This window comes from Papaver somniferum, chromosome 3, assembly GCF_003573695.1.
Source record: "Papaver somniferum cultivar HN1 chromosome 3, ASM357369v1, whole genome shotgun sequence".
Classification (NCBI taxonomy): Eukaryota; Viridiplantae; Streptophyta; class Magnoliopsida; order Ranunculales; family Papaveraceae; genus Papaver; species Papaver somniferum.
Window position 1 is genome coordinate 10507822 of NC_039360.1, and position 24894 is coordinate 10532715.

Genomic DNA, 24894 nt, shown 5'->3' on the forward strand with positions numbered 1-24894 from the left:
TAACAAAACTGTACACTATTCAAACCATTTCTTGCCCCATTCCAAGATATATACAAATGGGGTAGTGCAAAGCTTGTTACCAAGAGGCATAGTGTGCAGAGGAATTCTCATGCAACATTTCTGGTTGATATGTGTGAACAGTCCCCGTTGTGTAATCAAAATAATGATGATAATCAGTGCAGTCATAGTTTTCTCTCCTTTGTTTAATCTGGTTAGAAGGAGGATTCTTCCGATTCCTAGGTTTTACAGTATTGTTAGGTTCAACATGTACAAAACCCTTTTCGGAATGATTCTTAGACTTAACAGAATTAAGTTTTTCTAAGAGATTAAAAACGCCTTCGAATGCTCTGAATAGATTTTTGTCAATTGATCCATTATGATAGTATTCCTCAAAGAGATCAAGAGTTAATCTAGTGAGGGTCCATATCCTTGAGCGTGACGAACGTTTTCTCAATCTTTCTTTCTTTTTATTTTTTCCTTTAGATTGATACTTATCATCTAAATCTTCCTTTTTAGATGAAGAGATACTATCATGAGAAACCAGAGGTTTTGACCATAATAATCTTGAAGCAATCTTTAAGGATTTCTGGCGTGCGTTACAGATACCAAGAGCAAGTTTTCCAAAGAAATTTCCCATGGGACAATTTTTAAGGAACGAACTAACACAAAATTATTAGGTTTAGAGTGTTTGCCTGCTCTGATACCAATTGAAAAAACGGAGGTTTAACAACACCACCCAATATTTCACTTACCAATCTGTATGGACAAACTCGAATATGCTTTTAAGAGAATCAACAAGACTCAATCAATTAAAAGTATATCAACGAGTTTATATCTCTCTCTTGATTTGATTTACTCAAGCAGGAACTGCGAGTTCTAATCAAATACAAGGAACAACTCGGATGGTACCAAAGACCAATATCCGAGGATCAATCAATGGCAATCAACAACCAAAGGTTGGATTACTCTAATTGATGATCTAACGCACAACCTGTATTATTTAAATTATAAAGATAAAACAATATAATGCGGAAACTGAAATAACACAGACACCAGAAATTTTGTTAATGAGGAAACCGCAAATCCAGAAAAACCCCGGGACCTAGTCCAGATTGAACACACACTGTATTAACCCGCTACAGACACTAGCCTACTCCAAACTAACTTCGGTCTGGACTGTAGTTGAACCCCAATCAATCTCACACTGATCCAAGGTACAGTTATGCTCCTACGCCTTTGATCCCAGCAGGATACTGCGCACTTGATTCCCTTAGCTGATCTCACCCACAACTAAGAGTTGCTACTACCCAAAGTCGAAGACTTTAATAAACAAATCTGTATCACACAGAAAAGTCTATGATAATAGATAAATCCGTCTACCGCGAATATACCTACGAGTTTTGTTCTGTCTTTTGATAAATCAAGGTGAACATGAACCAATCAATAATACCAGACTTATATTCCCGAAGAACAACTTAGTATTATCAATCACCTCACAATAATCTTAATCGACGCAGCGAAAAAAGATACCGCGGAATCACAAACGATGAGACGAAGTTTGTTTGTGATTACTTTTTATCTTGCCTATCGTAGATATAAAATCTCAAGCCAATTATTTCAATTGTACTCGCACGATAGAAGATGCAAGATCAGATCATACAACTACGATAAAAGTAGTATCGGTCTGGCTTCACAATCCCAATGAAGTCTTTAAGTCGTTAACCTGGTTTAGAAGAAGAAACCAAAGGTTAAAGGAGAATCGACTCTAGCTTAGCACAACTAGTATCACACAGAATCTGTGGGGATTAGGTTTCCAAGTTGCTAGAGTTCTCCCTTATATACACTTTCAAATAAGGGTTTGCAATCAATGTTAGCTAGGTAACAAAGCATTCAATATTCACCATTAGATGAAAACCTGATTAGATTCAAGCTAATATTTCTCAACCGTTAGATCGAAAACTTAGCTTGTCACACACAAATGAAATGTCCAATTTTGGGTTTATGAACCGTACCCAAACATTAACATTTGTTGGTTCAACAAGTCAACCAAATGGTTAGCCATATGATTACTCTCATATCAACCTTATTCTTCTTTACCATAACTAGTTCAAATGACTCAAATGAACTAGTTAGAGAGTTGTTCAATTGCAAGGAAATCTTATGTAACTACACAAGACACAATTGAAGCAAAATTGGTTTGATTCACTCGAATCGGTTCATGAACTTTATAGCCACGATTTGCAAAAGCATTCCTTAGTTTATTTAAACATTAGTTCAAGAACAACCGACTTTAGATATAACCTGCTCAAGTTCGCGGACTGGGTTCGTGACTTAAGCTCATGGAAGAAGTACACAAACTCCAGCAGAAAATCTCGGGCCGAGAAGTTCTGCAAGTTCGCGAACTGAGTTCGCGGACTTGGCTCACGCCACTCCCATTTCTCTTGATCAACAAAGTTCGCAAACTTTGGTTCAAGGAATAAGGACTTATACATATACGTGTTTTCACAACAATTATTATATCCTACCAATGGTTATGTAATCTAAACTCTCATTTCAATCATTGAAACATTCTCAGAGGACGGATATAGCCGTTATTCACATACCATTTTTCGTCAGAGCAATTTTCAAAGTGATTGAAACATAACATGACTTTCGTCACTAGGTAAAGATGAATTCGGCTAAAGCGAAAGCTTACAAACACATATTTCGAGAAATAGATAGGCGAGATAAGCTCAAAACAACAAATGTGCATAATGAAAGTCTATATATCAAAACGACTTTTGTCTCAAGAGTAGGAGATAGAATAGATAGACTTTTGAGTGACAGATAAGTTCAAGTCTCCACATACCTTTTAGTCGATGAAGATCCACCAGTTCCTTGAGTAGTACTTCGTCTTGTATGATGATTGCCATGGAGTTCTTTAGCTCAACTACACTTTCTATCCTAATCCGAGAACTTTAGCTATGTAGGCTAGAAATCAAGACTTATAGTTTTGATCAGTAACATTGACAAACATGCTTGAGATAGCAACGCATGCTAGTTCGACCGAGCAATGCTCTAACAGTAGTTTAAATATGGATCCATTTTTTTCTTCTTGTGGATGGTATTTGTTTCAAGATTTTACAATTTTGACACCTTAGCTTTTGTTTAAAGAGTTTACAAGTTTGACCACTTTAAGAAAAAATTTATCAACTTTGCTCAAAAATAATATCACCCCAACTAGAAAATATTACAAAAAAAAATAGACCCATACGAACCAGATTTCAAAAACAAGCGGTCCAAGGAGCACATTTGCACCCATCTCCCTCTATCCTTGAACACCGCCACCACCACTACCACTTGAACACAACCACCTCCTTCTAAACCACCAAAACCAACACCAACACCAACACCACCTCATGAACCCTGAACCTCTTCCACCTGAACCCTGAACCACCACAACATGAATCCTGAACACAAAAGGGCAATTTTTGTCCCTTTTCACTCGTGAAAGGTTATACATGTGACAAATTGACTACTTAATTGTTTTGGATGGAATATTTAACATAACTGAACACTTTCCCAAAATTTAGAAAACTAGGGCACTTTCCCAAGTTGACTCTTTATTTTCAATCATTTCCCAAATTTCACCTGTTTTTATTGCACGTTTGTTTTTCCAAGACAAATTAAAGCTACAAAAGACTTAAAATTCAAAAGTTATAAGTATTAAAGTTAAGAAGAAGTTCATCCACTACCTACGAGTCTAAGTAGCTGGACAAAGAACGAAAGAAAAAACCTTCATTCCCAGATAACGAAAGAAAAAACCTTTCAATTTCTCCCGTTACCTTTTCATTAAAGGTTGGATAAAAAGAATGTCACTCTCCCGTTTTACCTTTTGTGTAGTGGTTGGCTCAAAAGAATGTCACCTCGTGACTTCCTCGGATGCCATACAAAAAGTGAAAAAGGTGAGTGGGTTAGTAAGGCACTACACTACATATGAATCGCGACGACTTGGTTTCAAGCACGACCAACAGTCCAAGACTATTGTGGAAAGGTTGAATTTCGATTGATTGATAAAATGAGTGGAATTTGATTGCTCTATTCAAGAAGACAGAGTGTCATCATGAACATACCTACAAAACATGTAGGGTTACAGTTTCTAGAAAGCAGGGACTTTGTTTCAGATGATACTAATAATGACCGATCGAATATCAAGATTCAAGAAAGTATAAGTATAGTGATCCCCAATAATAATGTGCATGTTCATAGCAGCAGGGCACCTACTCTTGCGCCTAAGCAGTTAATGCACTGTGCAGTGACGCATAGATTAACGAACAAGAACAGAATTATGCACAGCATATCGCAACACTTACGCTCATGATCAGTTTCTTTAATCACCCACTAAAACCTTATTTATTGATAGTGCTTATACTGTTATTTCATTAAACTAATTTTTAGAGGCGTGGCACATGGTTTTATCCCTCTATTGTGGTTTTCAAGAAAAGGTAAAAAGAATTCTCTTCACAAACAGAGAAAGGAACAGCCATTGAAGCCTAATTTGAATTTGAACAATAACAAAAACGCTTCCGAGAATAATGAATTTTCTACACGATAATTATAAGATTCATGGACAAAGAAAAGAGAGCAAAATAGGCATGGCCGCTGACGAGGTGTCAGATTACCGGGAAGGATATCAAAATATATATAGGATAGACATAAACAAAAATCCTCTGTCCTACATGAGTTTTGTTACCTAGCGTTTTTAGGGCCACTCAAAAGGAATTAGGGGCCAACAATAAAACAAAAAAGGTCACCCAATCCTAAATTGTGTTCACCCCTTATCTTCCATATTTCTTAATGACAAAATTACCCTTCGATATTCGGCAGTTTGAGCAGGAATCGGGTGATAAAAAAATTTGAGGGATTTTTTTTTTTTTTGCTTTTTCGAACTTTGGTATAACCATAATCGGTAGTAATGTGTTACTTTAACTTCCGAATGTGTATTGGTCCCAAAATGAGATTTTTCCAAAATCCTTTAATTTTCGACTTTGGTACAACCATAATCGGTAGTAAAGTGTGTTACTTTAACTTCCGAATGTATATTTGCCCCAAAATGATATTTTGCCAAAATCCTTAAATTTTCGAACTTTGGTACAACCATAATCGGTAGTAAATTGTGTTACTTTAGCCTCCGAATATATTCATTTTTTGAATCTTAGTACTACCATAATCGGTAGTAAATTTGACTTCCGAATGTATATTGTCCCCAAAATGAGATTTTGCCAAAATCCTAAAATTTTCGAACTTTGGTACTACCATAATCGGTAGTAAAGTGTGTTACTTTAACCTCCGAATATACTAAATTTTCGAATTTTAGCACTACCATCATCGGTAGTAAATTTAACTTCCGAACGTATATTGGCCCCAAAATGAGATTTTGCCAAAATCCTAAAATTTTCGAACTTTGGTACTACCATAATCGGTAGTAAAGTGTGTTACTTTAACCTCCGAATATACTCAATTTTCGAATATTAGTACTACCATAATCGGTAGTAAATTTGATTTCCGAATGTATATTGGCCCCAAAATGTGATTTTGCAAAATCTTAAAATTTTCGAATTTTGGTACTACCATAATCGGTAGTAAAGTGTGTTACTTTAACCTCCGAATATATTTCAATTTTTGAATATTAGTACTACCATAATCGGTAGTAAATTTGACTTCCGAATGTATATTGGCCCCAAAATATGATTTTGCCAAAATCCTAAAATTTTCGAACTTTGGTACTACCATAATCGGTAGTAAAGTGTGTTACTTTAACCTCCGAATATACTAAATTTTCGAATTTTAGTACTACCATAATCGGAAGTGAATTGTGTTAATAAGTGATGCTTATTATCTGCCGATTGTGTTCATGGCCTCAAATTCAAATTTTCAAAACTTAACAAAAGTTTCAAAATTTTCTACTTTCACAATCGGTAGTTAATGGTGTTCATTATCTATCGATTGTGCGTAACTTTTGTACAGAGAAATTTAATTTTTAGAATCAAGAATAATCGGTAGATATCGATCGAAGAACATCAACCATAATCGGTAGGTAAAGTAGATTATTATCTACCGATTATGTTTCTGCTAGTGTAAATCCAAGAACATCAACCATAATCGGTAGGTAAAATAGATAGTTATCTACCGATTATGTTTCTGCTACTGTAAATCCAAGAAAATTTTCGGATCAAATTTTTGATTTCAAGTAATCAAATCCTAATTTTGAATCACAACTACTATCATCTATTCGTTTTGTTTGTTGAACTCCTTTTTTTTGATGTTCTAAGTTTCAACTTTAAGGTTAATGAATTTTGGGTTTTAATTTTAAACAATCAATCATAACATTTGTTTGATCGATGATCTTTGTTTTCAATCAAAATTAAAATGATGGAAAAAAAATTCAATGGGTGGAAAAGAGAAGAAGAAGTGGAATGATATGATTATGAAAATAAAGGATATAGGTTTAGATTTAGTATAAAGGTGAAGGACAATATAGACAATTTTTTATTTTTAAGACATCCCTTAACCTCCTTCAATGGATGGGAATAAAAAGGTAGCTCCTAATTTCTTTTGAGTGGCCCCTAAAAACGCTAGGTTTTGTTAGCCTCCCCACTAATCCCGACACCCATTAGCAATATTGAAAATAGGTAGCCGTGTTTTAGGAGTTTGTTTCTCTTGGTCTGCCAAGTATTTCTATTACTCTTTGGCCTCCATCTTTAGTGATTTTTTAGAACTTTATCACCAAATCAATCTCATAGCTAATTTCACACACTTTGGAAGGTATTATTACTTTTATCTAAGAGCTTCTCAAATAGTTAACGTGGATGTTTTATAAGTGGCATCAATTTTAAAGCATCCTTTGAGTATAAGATCCTAAATATTAGGAAAAATAAAATTTTATCTTCAACCCATAAAGTTTTTTGTTATCCTTTTACTTATTTGTAGGCATATAATTGGTTAAAATCTTTTCCATTTTTATTTTTCAATGATTTTTATTAATAAAAGTGTGATTAGGATGAGAAGACATCCTCTAAATGAATGTCTAAGAGTTTCTCCAATGGAATGTATGTGAAGATAAATGTCTAAGTCCACATATGATAGACATTCATTTTCCCTAGAAATCTTCTCCAACCCAACTTTTTAAATCAATGTGAAGATGACATGGATTAATTTTTGTTAGACATTGTCAAGGTGAATGTCTAAGTAAGCTTTTGCTTCCTAAAATTAATTCCAATATATTAAATTGCCCTCTTTAGGTGTAATAAAATCTAAAATTTACTAAAAATAAAAAATGCATTTAATTCATAAGAATCATCAACAACACCATTGGAGATGAAATGTTTTCTCCCCCTAAATTTAAGGAAAAATTGGAACGAGGATGTCTTGTTTGGGTTGCCACCTAGGAAACACACACAACCACCATTGGAGAAGCTCTAAAACTAGAGGTTCACCTAGAGGATGTCTAACTTTTTTTTTGCCACATCACCTTCACATCAATCGGTTGGAAATGTTTTTTTATAATTATGCTTGTTGATCCTATGTGGATTATGACTTTTTTTTTTCACACACATTCCATTGGAGAGGCTCTAAGTTCTGCTCGGAGCAGATGCCCGTTTGAATAACACAATTTTAACCGTAGATATTTAAGTGTTGACTCGGTATGTTTTTGAGTCAAAAAGTCATTCGTCAACGGGTGCATTAAGACAGCAAAACTCGATACAGAATTGACTAAATTGGGTGGGTTAGTTCCTAGTAGTTGGTGTTAGGTGCAACTTTCACCTTTGAAAACAACAAGATCACACATTCAGATAGAGTTCGACCAGGAAAGAAAATGACACTTTGAACAGCTTATGTTAGCGCCATATATGGATCATCCCAGCCGCGAATCGAGGACTTCAAGACAGGGTAGCAAACACAATAATACACAACAACAAAATCTAACCAATTTTTTTTCCCATTGCAAGCAATAGATTGTATATTACAATGCTTACTAGCTTTGATACACTTAATAACATCCACAAAACGCCCAAAAAAATACTTTATATGCAGTATAATTTCGAATAATATGTTGTATTCGAAAAATCCCCGGAGTCGGAAGAAGAGGAAATAGAGTTATTATTCTGTTCAACTGAAAACTGCGACTTATCTGCATCTGAAGACTGTAGACTAGAATTATGTCCCACCATTATTGATCGAATCTTTGGATGGGGAAACGCCTGAGTATGATGCATATCTTGCATCCATTCTATACTAAGCCAAACTCCTGCAAATTCCATGATAACGGGTACCTGTTTAAGATCGCATTGGACCAATAACTTACAACTATTGAGCTTAGTAAAATTCATCGTGGAAGGATGAACTTCAATTAATTATCCCCATGCACTACAAATTTTCTCAAAAGATTGAGATTCCCAAAAATAAAACGGTAGTCCCCTAATGCCAAACCAATGTTTTTCACCAGAATCAACTTTGATATGAGAATCCTCTGGCTTCCATTGGCGCAAGATAACCATCGATTTCTCAATTTTGAACGATACTTCTTTATCGAATAACATATAATCTTCTTTTGACTTGGCAAGGAAAAAAGCCAGTCTACCACTAAGATTCCTTAAACCCAATTGTCCTTTCCAGTTAAATCTCTTTAGTATTCCATTGACAATACTACTCCAGCCTGAATGATAATTCAAGACTTCCACAGCGATTCCCATAGAGTATGAATCATACATATCCGTAGTAATATGTTTAGCCGACGCAGTTAAGATAGGAAAATACTTAGCTTCAGGAAACTTACTTTGGTTTGAAGATGTAAACTTCGTAGGAGATAAAACTTGAGAAACTGATAACCAAAATGTACTCCAGATAGCAACTTTCGACCCACTTGGAACACAAATAAATTTTTTCCTTTGAATCTTTTGAAGTATCATATGTAGATATACAAAGATAATCTCCATGTGTGTTTGAAAGCATTTCCATAAGGACCACAACCTGATCAAAACGGCGTGTCCACTTACTTTTTTCAACTGAAAACAAAGAAACAACCTCCAATGTTGAATGATGCACCTAACTGACAGCTTCATGTGGAATAAAAATCCAATTACTGACTCCCTTATACCTTTCAAGGATTTTTAAGCGTTTGGATTTGCCATTATAGACCCAAGAAAGTTTAAAAGACTTAGAAGCCAATAAAACGGTGGTGGATGATTTCATGGTTGAAGAAACTTCCCACAAGAACTCCACTAATCAATAAATCTCGGCCCCAAGGGGAAAGATCAAAGATCTGTCCTTGGACGGCGAAGAAGTTCAATTAGCACACTCCTAAACTGAATCAATCAGAAGATCAATACGAATAGGAGGCTGAGTTCAAAAACAAAAACATGAAGAAAAAAAAAATTAAAAATGGCTAAAAGAAAACTCTGCTTACCAATAAATCCCGGCCCCAAAGGGAAGGATCGAAGATCCGTCCTTGGACAACGGAGAAGTTCAAAAAAGCACACTTCTACAATGAATCAATCAGCAGGATCGAGACGAGCAGAAGGCTGAGTTCCCAAGGAAAAATCGCCATTTTCAGGAGCTCCAAAAATTTCGGAGAAGAGAGAGCAAAAGAGTTGAATAAGGTTTGGAGAAAAGTAACAGAATCCCGTAAAAAAGTTACTCCTTCAAAATCGTTAGAAAGTGATTCTGTTCACCCATGGGTCACGCTTTCTAGGGGCTCGGGTTCTGGAGATAATTCAAATCATGTTTTGGGCAATAGCAATAATATAACATCCCATTATTCAAATCAACAACAGTCTAATTCTCAATCGTTGGTTTTTTCTTCGGGTACTGTTTTGATCAGATCTAACCAATTTTCTCCTCTGATTAATGACCATCGTACGATGGAAAATTCCATTTCTATACCACTTTTTCATTCGACTTCTTCTCCAGCTACTACCAGTAAAGTTTCTAGAGCTGAGGAAAGTGAGAACCTAACAGAGAAAATCGATTCGCAAATTTATTTCAATAAACTTCTGGGTTTGTCTTATAATCATCCTAATATGAGAAATATTTGTAGAAGTATGATTATCAAAAGGGATACAATTGAGAAAACTTTAGAAATTCATACGGATGCTGATGACGATGGATTGGGATCGTTTGACATTGATGATGATGTTCCGGTGGAGGAAATTGAGGAAAACCAATTAACTGGAGCTGTGACTTATTTGGGGGTGACACATTCGTTAAGTTTGGATGGTTTTAATCCAATTGGAAGTTCTAGGGTTTATGTGTGTTCTAATGGATCATAAAATTATGTGTTGGAATATTAGAGGGATGGGGCAGGAGAATAAAATAACAGCAATCAGGAATGCTATTTGGAAGAATAATATAACTCTTTGCTCAATTTTAGAATCAAAAAAGGAAAATGTTGATGATAATCTGATAAGATCTTTATGGGGGAATGTCAGATGTAACTATCTTTATCAACCTTCTTTTGGTGCTTCTGGGGGCATTATTATCATGTGGAAGGAGGGTGATTTGCATATGGAAGATCATCTTATGGGTGCTTTTTCTCTATCAATTAAGTTTAAAATTCTTCTGATATTTTCTTGGTTGTTCACAGCTGTATATGCAACTTCAGGTGCAGGTGATTATAGAAAATGTTGGCAGGAGTTGTCAGACATTAGAATTCTTTTTGAGGAACCATGGATTTTAGGAGGGGACTTTAATGCTATTTTAGCACAAGCTGAAAGAAACCTTCCTGGAGGTAACATAAGAAATAGAAGATTTTTCAAGAAGTTTGTCAATCAGTTTGAGCTAGTTGATTTTCCAATGACAGGAGGTAAGTACACTTGGACTAACTCTCAATACCCTCCTTTGTTAGTCAGGTTAGACAGATTCTTAATGACTACAGATTGGAAAATAAAATGTCCTTCTATTTTGCAAGTAAGACTAAAGAGGCCTGTGTCGTATCACACTCCAATTATGCTAAATTGTAATGCTAGTCTTCAGTTTAAAGCACCTTTCAGGATAGACAATTACCTTTTACTGCACCCAGATTTTATACCAAACCTGCAGATGTGGTGGCAGAATTTAGTTTTTAATGGTAGGCCTAGCTATGTTTTTGCAAAAAACTACAAGGTCTGAAACAACTTATAAATATTTGGAAGAGATCTTTGGGAAATTTGCAGACTCAATTAGATCAGCTTGAAGGAATGATAGATTCTTGGGACATGCAGGAAGAAGATAACACTGTTCTATGTACTTCAGATGTGGTTGCTAGAGAAGATGCAAAGTCAAAGCATGCTGCTATCTCTCTTAATTTAGCTAGGAAGTGGGGACAGAGGGCTAAAGAAAATTGGGCTAAGGAAGCTGAGAAGAATTCAAGATATCTTCACTAAATAGCTTCATATAATTTCATTTGCAATAATATCAATGGTCTGGTTATTGATGGGGATATTTCATATGATAAATCAAAAATTGCTGAGGAAGCTGTGAGTTTTTATACTTCTATTTTTTCTGAAGAGCATGGGACAAAACCTGGTTTTGATGATTTGGAATTGCCTACAATCTCTGTTTCAGACAGTATTTCTCTGGAGAAACCCTTTACAGCGGATGAAGTTAAAAATGTTATTTGGCACTTTGGTTCAAACAAAGCACCAGGGCCAGATGGATTCACAATGGAATTCTTCAAAGAAGCTTGGGAGATTATCAAGGCTGACTTGATGAATGTGATTAAGGAATTTGAAAACAATGCCTTTTTGGACTGGAGACTAAATTGCACTTCTCTCAAGTTGATACCTAAAGTCAGTGGTGCTGTGAGACTTCATAATTTTAGGCCAATAAGCATAATCAGTGGTGTGTATAAGATAATATCAAAGCTTTTAGCAGATAGGTTGAAGACTGTACTCCCCTCTATCATTGCTAATTATCAAGGTGCTTTTATTCATGATAGACAGATAAATGATGGGATTTTAATTGCATCTGAAGTCATTGATTCCAGACTAAGAGCAAATAAATCTGGGATTGTTTGCAAGGTTGATTTAGAGAAGGCTTTTGATAACATAAATTGGAACTGCTTGGATATTGTGATGGAGAGATTTGGCTTTGGTTTTCTTTGGAGTAAGTGGATTAGATGGTGTGTCTCAAGTGTCAGATTCTCTATTCTTATAAATGGTGAAGGCACAAAAATGTTTAGAAGTCAAAAAGGAGTCAGACAGGGGGATCCTATTTCCCCCTTCCTATTCATTATGGTGGTACAAACATTGTCGCATATGATTAAAAAGGCTGAGTCTTTGGGTTTGATTTCAGGTTTTAGAGTTATTGAAAATGGCACTTCCATTACACATCTGCAGTTTGCAGATGATTTGGTGGTTTTTCTAGATGACTTAGTGGAGCAAGTAAGCAACTTAAAAAGTATTATGTTTGCTTTTGAAGTAATTGCAGGTTTGAAGGTTAACTATAGCAAAAGTGCAGTGGTGGGAGTGGGAGATGAACATAATGGTGCAGAGTGTGCTTTTGCATTTGGTTGTCAGTTAGCTAGATTTTCGCTGATTTATCTAGGCATTCCGTTAGGCAGTAAGTTCAAGAACAAGGTAATTTGGGAGATTATTATTCAGAGATGTCAACAAAGGCTGAGCACTTGGAGAAGGAGACATTTGACAAAAGGGCAGAGATTGATACTCATAAACAGTGTAATGACTAGTTTGCCAATTTATTACATGACTATGTTTGAGATATTGCTGGTGTTATGAAGGAGTTGGAAAAGCTTATGCGTAATATTTTATGGGGATCTTCGGCAACTAAAAAAAAAGGAGTTGGGTTGCATGGTCAAAAGCTATGGTGCCAAAAGCGAGAGGTGGTATTGGTATAAAAAATTAAAACTTGTAAACATGGCTTTACATTGTAAATGGATATGGAGATATGGTGAAGAAAAGGAGGCTCTCTGGAGGCAAATAGTGCTGGAAAAATATGGTGGTAATTTTTCATCCTTTTCTCCAAATGTTTCTAAAAAGTGTATGGGGATGCGTCTATGGTCTGACATTCTAAGGTGCAGACAGTTCATCAAAGATAATACCAGTCTTGTTCTCAAGAATGGTATAAGAATTAGTTTCTGGTGTGATACTTGGGTGGGCCAGGTCACATTGAAAGAAAGATTTCATTCACTCTTCAAAATTTCATCCACAAAAACTGCAACCGTAAATGATATGTTGTCTGACGAAGGAGCATGGAATTTTAATTTCAAAAGAAGTCTGAAAGAACAAGAAATAGGACAAGTAGCGGATATATTACAGGTTCTAGGAGATTATGTACCAAACGCTGATGACGAGGATAGCAGAAAATGGGGTTTTGGTGGTGATTTTACTGTTGCAAATTGTTATGCAGCTCTTGATGTAGATGGCTTACTTGTTTTCCCTTATAAGAAAGTTTGGAATCCTAAAGTCCCTCTAAAAGTATCTTTTTTTGTGTGGACTATGTGTCATGGCGGCGCACCAACACTTAATATGCTTTACAGGGCTGGGAGAGTGCAGTCTAATCTTTGTGTTTTATGTGGAGCGGAGCCAGAAACTCAGGAGCATCTATTCCTGCATTGTGTGGAAACTAGGAAGTTATTGGCATTATTACTTGGACAACTTTCAGGTAAGTTGGGTCTTTTCCGATACTGTCAAGAGCAATGTGTGGGAATGGAAAAGATATAAAAGCAAAACTTTTATGCGACAACTTTGGAGTTTACTTCCATTTGCAATCTGGTGGACAATATGGAATGAACGAAATGGAAGAGTTTACAGGAATCAACGAAGAAATCTTGATCAATTGATTGTTTCATCAAAATTCACTTTGTTTAGCTGGTCTTTAAATTCAGATTTGTTTCATGGTTTCTCTTTGAGTACCTTAATTTGTAATTGGAATGCTGTAATTCACAGGTAGCTTTAACTATCTCTTCTGTTTTGGTTTCTTCATCACTTTGATGAAGCTATGCCCTTAATAAAACTTTGCCCTTTCTCAAAAAAAAAAAAATGTTGTATGCTTACCAAAAAGAAAAGGCTTCTCTTAAATGTAGCCCATGCTTTTATTAACCATAGTCCAAATAGTTTAAGTTAAAACAAAAAAATAAAATTACCAAACGAGTCTTAATTTCTTAACTTATAATCCTACTTCTTCCCCAAAATTAAAATATGAACCCTAATTTTTTTGTTTTGATCCAAACTAAATTATTTTTCAAATATAAATCAACCTATTATCATGGTTCTCTCATTATCCTTACAAATCATCCTATTATAAATCTTAATTCTTTACCTTTCCTCAAAAAAAAAAAAAAAAGCTAAACCCAACTTTCCACCTTTTCTATAAAATAATGTTATTTTTCCAAATCATGATTATCAATTGAGGTTATATATTCTAACAATTCCTTTAAAACTTCTCCACAACAATATCAATCGATAAAAGAAATGAAATCAACTAAGGTTTTGATTCTTTTCCTAAAATCAATTTTCTAAAACTCCATAACCATTGTTACTCTATAAAAAAAATTCTAATATGATCAATTATATATGCCACAAATATTACATAATTAGCTTAATTTTATTTTTTTTTGATTTAGGGATTTCATAGGCTATACATAAAAATCATGTATAATTTTATGGGTTATGTTAATAATCATAAGAACCCGTTTGATTGAATTAATGACTTATTCTATGTGGATTATAGTTAATAAAAACATGGGCTATATTTAAGAGAAGCCAAAAAAGAAAAGAAAAAAGAAACTTGTACGGTACTTAACAATGCTCACAACGTGTTGCCATACCTTGGAATCATGTAGCATTCCCGTCATTGCTATCACTGTGGAAAACTACTAGATCTACCTAGTGCGTGAGATTGGTATAAAGCCCCAGAAAAATTGGCATAAAGCTCCAAGAAAAACAAACAGAAGACATAATTGCTCTTGGTTACAGGTACAAACAGAAACACCAACCAATTAAGAATAAAATCCCCAACCATATTTGATTAAACATTAGTAATGAAAAATTATGTAAACCAATCTATCGACTTTTCATACAAAACGTACAAATACTAAACCCCTAAAACTTGGCATCCCCAATCTTAATTTAGATAGAAATTTCAAAATCAAATTGACAAAAGATGTTGCAGCTGAAGAAGAAAAACACTAACAATCAACAACACTAAGTCAAATCTCATGAAATTTATCAGACTCACTAATTGCATCATGGAAATTTCTGCAAGGAAGAGAAGAGAAGAAATTTGAGTTTTGGTGTGGTTTCTTCTCGAGGTGGAACCAGAAAAGAGAAAGAATTCGTTGCCCATCTACTGCCTCTTGGGTATAGAAATTTGAGAATCTAACCTCTCTCCTAATCCAAGTATTTTTTGGGAAATGTTAAATTCTAATTGCCCATCTACTGCCTCTTGGCTATAGAAATGGCTTCATGACACCATGAGTAAGATTAGACCATTCATTTCATGGATGGTGGGAGAAGGAAATTTTATTGATTCTTGGTATGATAATTGGATCCCTGGTATAGGGACACCCACACTAAGACCAAATATTGTTCCTGACAAAAATATAAAGGTGAAACTTAATAAGTTAGGATACTAGAACCTAAGATACAACAAAATTAAGTGCCGTCTTTTATCAATCTTGAAAAGAGAGTATTGAACAAATTCCTATCTAAGGATTTGGATCCCATCTAAGGATGGTAATTTTTCTACTAAGTCTACTTATGCAGCTCTTAGTGTAAGTGGTGACACTAGTAATGCTGGTATTTGGATTTCTATTTGGAAACGAAAAATACCTTCCAGAATCTAGTACTTGTTTGTTTGGAAAGCATTGAATGGAGGTCCACCCGTCAGAGAAATTCTACATAACATAATGCATATCTCGGATTATACTTTCCCAAGGTGTAGAATGAAACCGAGTCAATTATGCATGCTTTGATCACATGCAAAGGTCTTACAAGAGTATGGACCCTACTGAGCATTCAAAATACAAACTTCTAGGATCCCACCTTAATCCATTGGAGTGGATACTGATGCAATCGTGCAAATACATAAACTTGAAGAACCAATGACCATTTTTGCAAGGATGAAATCAATGTTGATGACCACATCAAAACACCTCACTTGTATCTCTGCAAAAACTCCGAATCAAGCTAATTCTCAATGGGTGTCTCCACCTAGAGATTGTGTTAAAATTAATACTGACGGGGCTGGGGTTCCCAACTATCTGAATGGGGGAAAATCTTTTATAATTAGAGATTAAACTCTCTGAATCAACTAACCCTTATATGTTGTTCTGCAGAAGAAGCAGAAACTCATGCCATTAGAGATGCCCTGAAAATTGTGAAGGAGAAAAAGCTTGATCAGATCATTGTAGAGAGTGATGTAACAGTGATTATTGAGAAAATTAATAAGGAGATTTTCTTAGGTGATCTTCGTACTCATAATCTTTACCAGGATATTAGAACCCTAAGTTCGAGTTTTCAGTCTATCTTATTTGTGTAAGCTCGTCGTACTTGTAATAGAGTATACACATGAACTTGCGTAATGGGATGTAAAGAATGTAAGCCATATGACATGGCCAGTCCCACCAGTCTGGCTCCTACCTGCCCTTAGCGTCGATCATAGGAGGGAGTAGGCTCCTCCGTCTCGGGATACATAAGCCATCCGGGTGCAGGGGGTAAGGAAATATGGAAGGGTTAAGAAGACGAGGAATGAGAATATCATCCGTTAGAGGAACGCGCCGACCAATGCGAAGAACCCTCAATTTTAACGCGCGCTTCAAGGCAGCACTCTGCAAGATCTCCTCGATTGTATAAGACACGTCATCTACAGGTGGATGCAATTGTAACACTTCTTCACATTCGGGCTCGACTTCATCCGTTTTTGTACCCACCTATTCCTCAGATTCCTCTTCTTCAGACGAACTACTATTCGAAGAATTGCTAACTGACTCCACAGAACTCTAAATGATTTAAGATGAAGAACCACAGTGTCGAGCAACTCATAGTGCAGTTGTACCCAAAGAGATTCTTCTCTTAATGCACCAGGACACTGATCAAACAATGTTATATTATCTCTTGGTGAAATTTTCACAAACATCTTACTACTATCACCATAGTCACCCATTTTAAAACAACACCAACATAATAGATAATCGAAACCCATGTTTAGCAATAAGCTCAGAAACAAATTTTCCATTGTAAACAACCATTAGAGCAATTGACCCATTAAAAACAACCAAACAAGAATTAAGTAAATCAAAACAAAACTGATAACTGCTTCTAACACCACAAGGATACCTGCCAATAACTAACCCTTTACTGCGATCAAATAGTCTATCAGGAACGTTGAAACAAGAGTAGAAGGATTTCTTCCTAGGATACTGGCGAATGATAATATTTTTTCTCTTGAGACACAAAGTATCCATTTCAAAAAAAATTCAAGCACATATCAGATTTAAAATACCTTTCCAGGAGTTCAATTTCTTCCCCACGATCAAACACACTGCGGAGAGAATCAAAAATAAGGAAAATACATACATCAACAAACCAGTTGTAACGAACCTTACCAAAATTTGATACACCAAACAACCAATCTGATTGGTAACCATGCCTGTTAACCATCTCATGAATTTAATAACCCTTGTAGTTGGCCATTAAAATCACACAAGAAGTAGTTGGATCAAAATAGTATCTAGAAGCATCAATAAATGATGATAACCGTTGAATAACTTGAAATTCTATTCCACGATCAAAAACTTTATCCGCAGGTTTGAAAGAATGGCAACAAAGTAACCCAGTAGGCAGTGTGTGGTTAAAATAAAAAATTGTGCTCACAACACACAATATCTATTAAAAGCATTTTAACAAACAACTTCCAGGTGGTACTAGAAACACTACCATTAGCCAACATACAAACAATTTGATCTGTTAACTATGAATTTGGCCAGTACCCATTCTTAAAAATCAGCTCACATACAGAATTTTTACCAAATTCATCCATTAAAATGGAACAAACATAGAGTGCAAAAGAACATGAAGTAATTGTATCAAAACCGAATTCAGAAACACCATCCAAATGAAAAAACCGCTTATTGAGTTTGAGATACTTTCCTGGATCAAATATGTTACGAGATGAATTGAGGATAGTTGAAAAACATTCACCAATTAGTTGTTTGTGAAAACTCAAGATCTGATTTTTCCACTTGAACTCATTCACGGCAGCGTTCACAACCTTGGTTGGAATTGATTTGACTATTGAATCTTCTTTATCTTCTTCGAAGAAAAATGAAGGAATCAAATATTCTTCTAAATCAGTGATTAAATCCTATTTTTCATCAAAGAAAAACGATGGAATCAACTCATCAAGCGAATGGAGAGAATCAACAATCAATTCTCCAGCCACAAACTTATCTTCAGTTTTTGTTTCATCTGGAACCCCAGCTTCTTCCACCGTTGGTTCTTCAGAGTGAAATTCTTCCTTAATCTGTTGAGCTTCAATAACCCCACGGATTGATTCTATCTGCTTCTCTGCCAAGTTGATGAGTTTCTGAAATTCCCTAAGATTATACTCTCGAGTTAGAGAGTTATCTTCTCGGAAGTGAGTATCATACAACCACTGTAGATTTAGTATACCATCCCTGATTTTCTTCTCCTTCTGCACATCAACATCAAGCTCCATAAATCAAATGAATCTGATACCAATTCTCACGAATCAAGCCTATTGGTTCCGAAGAACACAACCTTAATCGAATAAACGATTCAATTTCATTAATATTCAGATGCCTCTTCATTACAGACTCATTTTTATTCTAAGCAAGAAAAATCTAACCTAGCATCTAACGGCTACAATGCCACCAGATGTTTACATCTAACTCACTCTTTACAGGTGATAAACACACCCACTCATAACTAAAGGCTACCAATTACAACTAACACTAAATACTAATAAATAAAATGATAAGGGAACTCCCGTATGACACCGGGTACATGACATATTCCTCAACTTACAATTAGGCAACCTACAAATTTGATCAAACACAAGAAAAATTATTCAAATACTAATAATTAGGATTTTGATCTTTGTAAAATTTCCACTTAAAGTTTACAAATACGAAGTGAACAGTAAAATCCAAACATAAAAAGATAACAAACAAGGGTTTTTAAAAGCAGAACCTCTCAATAGATGTCTAAACATCTTCAATCCAACCTGTTCTTGAAGGAGTCAAAACTCTTGTTTCTCTAATTTCGTAACTTAAAATATATAACACAAACATTTAATCTTCATATAAGCACTAAAATATAGAAGCCTACCGAATCTCAAGCCCTAAAAATCTACAAAAGATATAATAAATCATATAAAGAAAATCAAATTGGAAGGAATGACAAATTTGACAAATCATATCCATCAAATGAGGAGTGAAAGATGGAGTCGATGATGAAGACTGAGAAAAAATTGGGATTCTATCAGTAACTGTTGTCCCTAAGCATTTTTGTTGATGAAATCTTAAGATTCACTAGTTGTTGGTGATTTCATCGGATTTCCACATCAATTTCAAGCTAATTCTTCAAGAACAAGTATCGATGATGTCAGATTCAGGCTTACGGAATCAAGTGCTAATTGGTACTCCACTTGAATTGTTCTTAAACTCAGCCAATCATAACTCTACTGATTTATATGAAAACTTGTTGATATTAAGATTTTATTTTTCACTTTTCTGTCGATGAAACCTAATACATTTCCAGAGACGAATTTGTCTTCATATAACCTAGATCGAGAATGACAAGAGATTGAGATTTAGGGTTTCATAGAGAAACTAGATCAAGAATGACAAGAAATTGAGATTGAAATCAAAGAAATTCGAAAGGATAATCGATCTGAAACAGAGTGAACATCTAAATCATAGAGTTTGATTTTAGCTGCGAAGCTCTATCTGTAATGGACTATGAAATGTTTTAGAGAAAAAATCTGAACGCGATTTTTTGTACAGAGGGTTATTTTTGCCATAATAAAAAAACGTTTTGGATTGAATCGTTCATAAACAGATTAACTCATATCAAATTTTGTATATCTGGATCTCCTAGTACTAGGCTTGTGGGGACAAGACTAGATTGTCTAAATCCCAACTAATATGTGATTAAACGTTAATTTCTATTTTGGGAAAAGCCTATAAAATGGAGGACATAGTACAATGGAAATGGAGCTTTCTCTCATATATACTATTCTAGGAAGGTGTTGTCATTGTTGTGACTAGGACGTGTAGGATCAATAGTGGACATCACCACCGACCCGCCTAGGTTTAGGGCTGAGGTTTTGGCTTGTACTTGAACAATATTTGAGCCAGGACTGACCCTAATCCCACCACGGGTTGGCAAGACCCGACCGGTCGACAGCCCTAAGATAAACTACAAACCTAACATGAACAATGATAAAAACAAGAAATAACTAAGTAGGGATAAATCAAAACTTAACCAGACGGAAGTGGATCGCTTACTTTGAATCCAAGGTTACAATTTTATTTATCGTATAAATTTATAGGCATCACCTCACATCTAAGTTATACGCTGTCTAGAGTTTTCTACTGCATGGGTTGGGCTTGGTACGTTTTACTTTAGTCTTTTGGGCCTTGAATTCATATGTGGACTGTGGTGTCCATTTCAGAACCATTTTTTGGGACCATGGTTTTTTTGTGAGGACCATGATTCTATTTTAGGCAAGACATTATAAGTAATCCTAACACAAAATTGGTTAAAAAGACCAAAATCAACAATTCCTAGGTGAAATGGACAGTTAGATTTTGATACTGTTTAAATGGACAAAAATGTAAAAATAGGCAGGATGTAACCAGTTTCATCGTGCCCATTTTCAAATATTTTTTCTTATTTTTAATTTACACAGGATTTATCCAGTTTCATCCTTGCTATTTTTTAAATTTAAGCTAGGATGAAACTGGTTTCATCCTTACTATTTTCTTTTTGGCCATTTCACCCAAACTAATTTTTACTCGTCCATTTGAACCGTGATTTAAAAATATTTGAACAAATGACCCATTTTCCGTAATCCTAAGTCACCCCTTATCTAAATGTTTTTCTTAATACCAAACTTACCTTCCTTAATTAAATTTGTTAGTTTAATGATTAATTAGTTATTAGTTAATGATTAGTATGATTAGTAATGATTAGTGATTAGTATGATTAGTAATGATTAGTTACCATTAAGAAGTTCTATTACAAAAAATTGAAAATTTTCTTTGCGAGCAATTTTAAATTTTTTTGCGATTAAGTTGGTTACCCAAATTTATGACAAAAAACGAACTTAATGATTAGTGATTAATATGATTAGTAATGATTAGTTACCAGTAAGAAGTTCGGTTACAAAAAATTGAAATTTTTCCTTGCGATCAAACCGAACTCTATATTTGGTGTGACCATTAAATAGTTCGGTTATAAAAAAATTTAAAACTTTTTACGATCAAACCGAACTTAAAGTTCGGTTAAGAAACATTTTTTGCGACGCAACCGAACTAAAGTTCGGTTGGGAAATGTTTTTTGCTACTAACCGAACTAAGGTTCGGTTGGGAAATGTTTTTGCAACTAACTGAACTATTAGGTTTCGGTTGGGAAATGTTTTTGCAACTAACTGAACTATTAGGTTTCGGTTGGGAAATGTTTTTTGCTACTAACCGAACTATTAGGGTTCGGTTGGGAAATGTTTTTTTGCGACATAACCGAACTAAGGTTCGGTTGGGATTTTTTTTTTTCGAAATAGCTAAACTGTTCTTCATGTTCATCATTTCCATTAGGTTCGGTTAGTTCGACAAAGTTTTTCACATAATTCCTAGCCGAACTTCTCTCTGCAACTTCCATTTTCAACTCATTTTGATGGTTAATACTCATTTTTCAATCGAACGAGGAACGTCAAACAAAGAGAGAAGGAGAGGAGGATAACTTTTTTTTTTTCAAAACTAAAAAATTTCGATTCCCCCTATTTTTGTTTCTGATTTTGATTTTGATTTTGATTTTGGTTAATAGATTCATTTAGATTAGATATATATGATTAGATGTATATAGTTATTAGGTTAGTTTTAATTTAAATTAAAGTAAAGGGTAAATGTGTACTTACCTAACTTTAGGACACCCCTTATAAGTATAGAGAGGTTGGCCTAATAAGACCATGGTCCCCAAAAAAAATCATGGTCCCTAAAAATGGTTCCCGTTTCACCCCATTCCTATCTTGCACAAAGTGCATTAAGAATCACATGCACAAGCATGAGATCCACAAAATACTGATGCCCGATTTCCCCATCAATCCACCTGGTCTTCGATGGAGGTTTTCGGTAATGTATACCATCATTACACCTATTATCATAATGCCATGGAAATGTAATATCAAAATCGTCAATAACACCTGATAATATCCCATATTCTCTTAATTTATCTAGAATAACGTCATTATAAGCTTCCATTTTCTGAGGATTAGCGCCTAGTCCTCTTGCGTATCCTCCTGTTGCCACTGTGGTTCTATACAAAAGTTTCGGTGCTTTCCTATACTCTTTGTTGCTAAAGGAAACCAGTCCTTGATAATTCATTGTATCATTCCAATGACCATTGAAAATACTAGTAATCCGAACATATTCTGAAGAATTTAGCGGGTTTGTGAAATTCATATCGAACCTTCGCGGGACTGATGCAATATCAGGTAACCCCAGAACAAAATTCAGAAGGTTACGGATCGAATCGACATGATTCGAGTCGCCCCAGAAGAAAATCCATCTGTTCTTCAGACAGTCTCAAGCTGATTTCTGCGAGAAAATCTTGAATGAGCAATGACTTGAATACACCCAACCATTACTCTCTAATGCACCTAAGGAACCAAAACACCATGGATTTTTACAAGGGAAATGCGAATCCAGACATCTATACCGGCCGTTGCGGCTGATTTCGCATTCGTCATTTCTCCCGTGCCGCGTCCACCGGCCTGCCCAAATTGTCCTAGAGAAATCAGACACTTTACAAGCTTTCAATCCAGGCAATGCAGTTGCATTCATTCTGTAGAATTTGACCGGAATCAGACGGAGCTCTTTCTGATAAACAAACTTCTTGGGAACATATCTAAGACCTTGAAACTGCTTATACAAAAGAATAATCGTCAAGTTGAATTCACCCGAAAAATCTTGATGAACTTGCAATGAAAAAGAATGAGAACCATTTCCGCGATCTTCTATAGGTGGACGGGATTTCCATGGTTCACTAGATAGATCCAATTCGAAATAATCACCGCCTAGATGTTTTGGATTCCCGGACTCATCCAAAGCCTGAAAATCAAAAGAATGTGCATCTGCAGCTGATAATTCTACGAGAGTGTTCACCTTCTCCATTTTCAAACCATCTAGAAGTGGAATGTGAATATCAAATGTGGAACAATTCATACATGGTTCGCGAAGCTTCCACAATGTTGAGATATTATTAGTCCCACATTATCTGGACAATCTAAGATCCTGCGATTTATAATCCTAGGCCTCTCCATTCATTGCCAATTGGTTTTGAGTTGGATGCCCGTATTCTAATATGTTATCACAACCAAGCCATGTATGAGACGTGAGACCCAGTAAGACCCAAGAAGGCAGGGCAACCATACAACGGTCCATATAAGGTGTGGAACTACTACACTTATTGCCAATTGGTTTTGAGTTGGATGCCCGTATTCTAACATGGTATCAGAGCAGGCTATTTTATGTCGAGTCATTTGACTGCACCTTTACTCTCCGTCACCCGATTTATTGTTCCACGTGTTAGACCCAACGAGGTTACACGTGAGGGTGCGTGTTGAGACTATTAGTCCCACATTGTTGAGTTATCTAAGATCTTGCAGTTTATAATCATATGGGCCACTCCACTCATTGCCAATTGGTTTTGAGTTGGAAGCCCACACACTTCTAATATGGTATCAGAGTAGGCTAGCTGCGACGAGTCATTGACCGCGCCTTTACTCCGCGTCACCCGATTTATTGTCCACGTGTTAGACCCAACGAGACTACACGTGAGGGGGCGTGTTGAGATTATTAGTTCCACATTGTTTGGGCAATCTAAAATCCTACGACTTATAATCCCTTAGAGCCTCTCCACTCATAGCCAATTGGTTTTGAGTTGGATGCCCGTATTCTAACATGGTATCAGAGGTAGGTCCGTGTGTGAGTAGGCCCAACGGTCACAACACAACGTAGGTCCACGTGTTAGACCCAACGAGGCTACACGTGAGGGGACGTGTTGAGATTATTAGTTCCACATTGTTTGGGCAATCTAAAATCCTATGACTTATAATTCCTTAGGGCCTCTCCACTCATTGCCAATTGATTTTGAGTTGGATGCCTGTATTCTAACACAAACCATCTAGAAGTGGAATTTGAATATCAAATGTGGAACAATTCATACATGGTTCAAGAGCTTCCACAGTGTTAACAGATTTGACGTGAAGTTCTTCTCTAATTCCACTGAGATCCAATATGATTGCTTCTTCTTCGGCTTTGAAGAAACTAAATAATCGTAAGCACAACTAACATTCTCACAAGTAACCATTAAATCTGACAAATTGTTGTTAGATTTATTGGGCATCAGATACTGTTGTTTCCTCCATGTTTTTATTGTTAACTCATCAGTACCATAAATCAGTAATAATCCCATGCGAACCACTACTACCAGAATTGGAAATCTCATGTAAGACCACAAATTCTGCCATACTTTTGAAGGAAATAATGTTGTTATCAATCCTTCCTTTGCCATCTGAAAATCAGTAAAGAAAACAAACCCCGGAATTAAACACCAAGAAACAACAGAACGTAGAAATGTTATAGAATATTAAAAACACAATAACTCCAATCGCAAG

The 24894-nt window shown here is 35.6% G+C and overlaps 1 pseudogene; it reads right to left on the reverse strand.

Moving 5' to 3' along the window:
• Positions 1–22240: 22240 nt before the first annotated feature.
• LOC113359001 lies at positions 22241–23389 on the reverse strand (annotated as a pseudogene).
• Positions 23390–24894: the final 1505 nt, after the last annotated feature.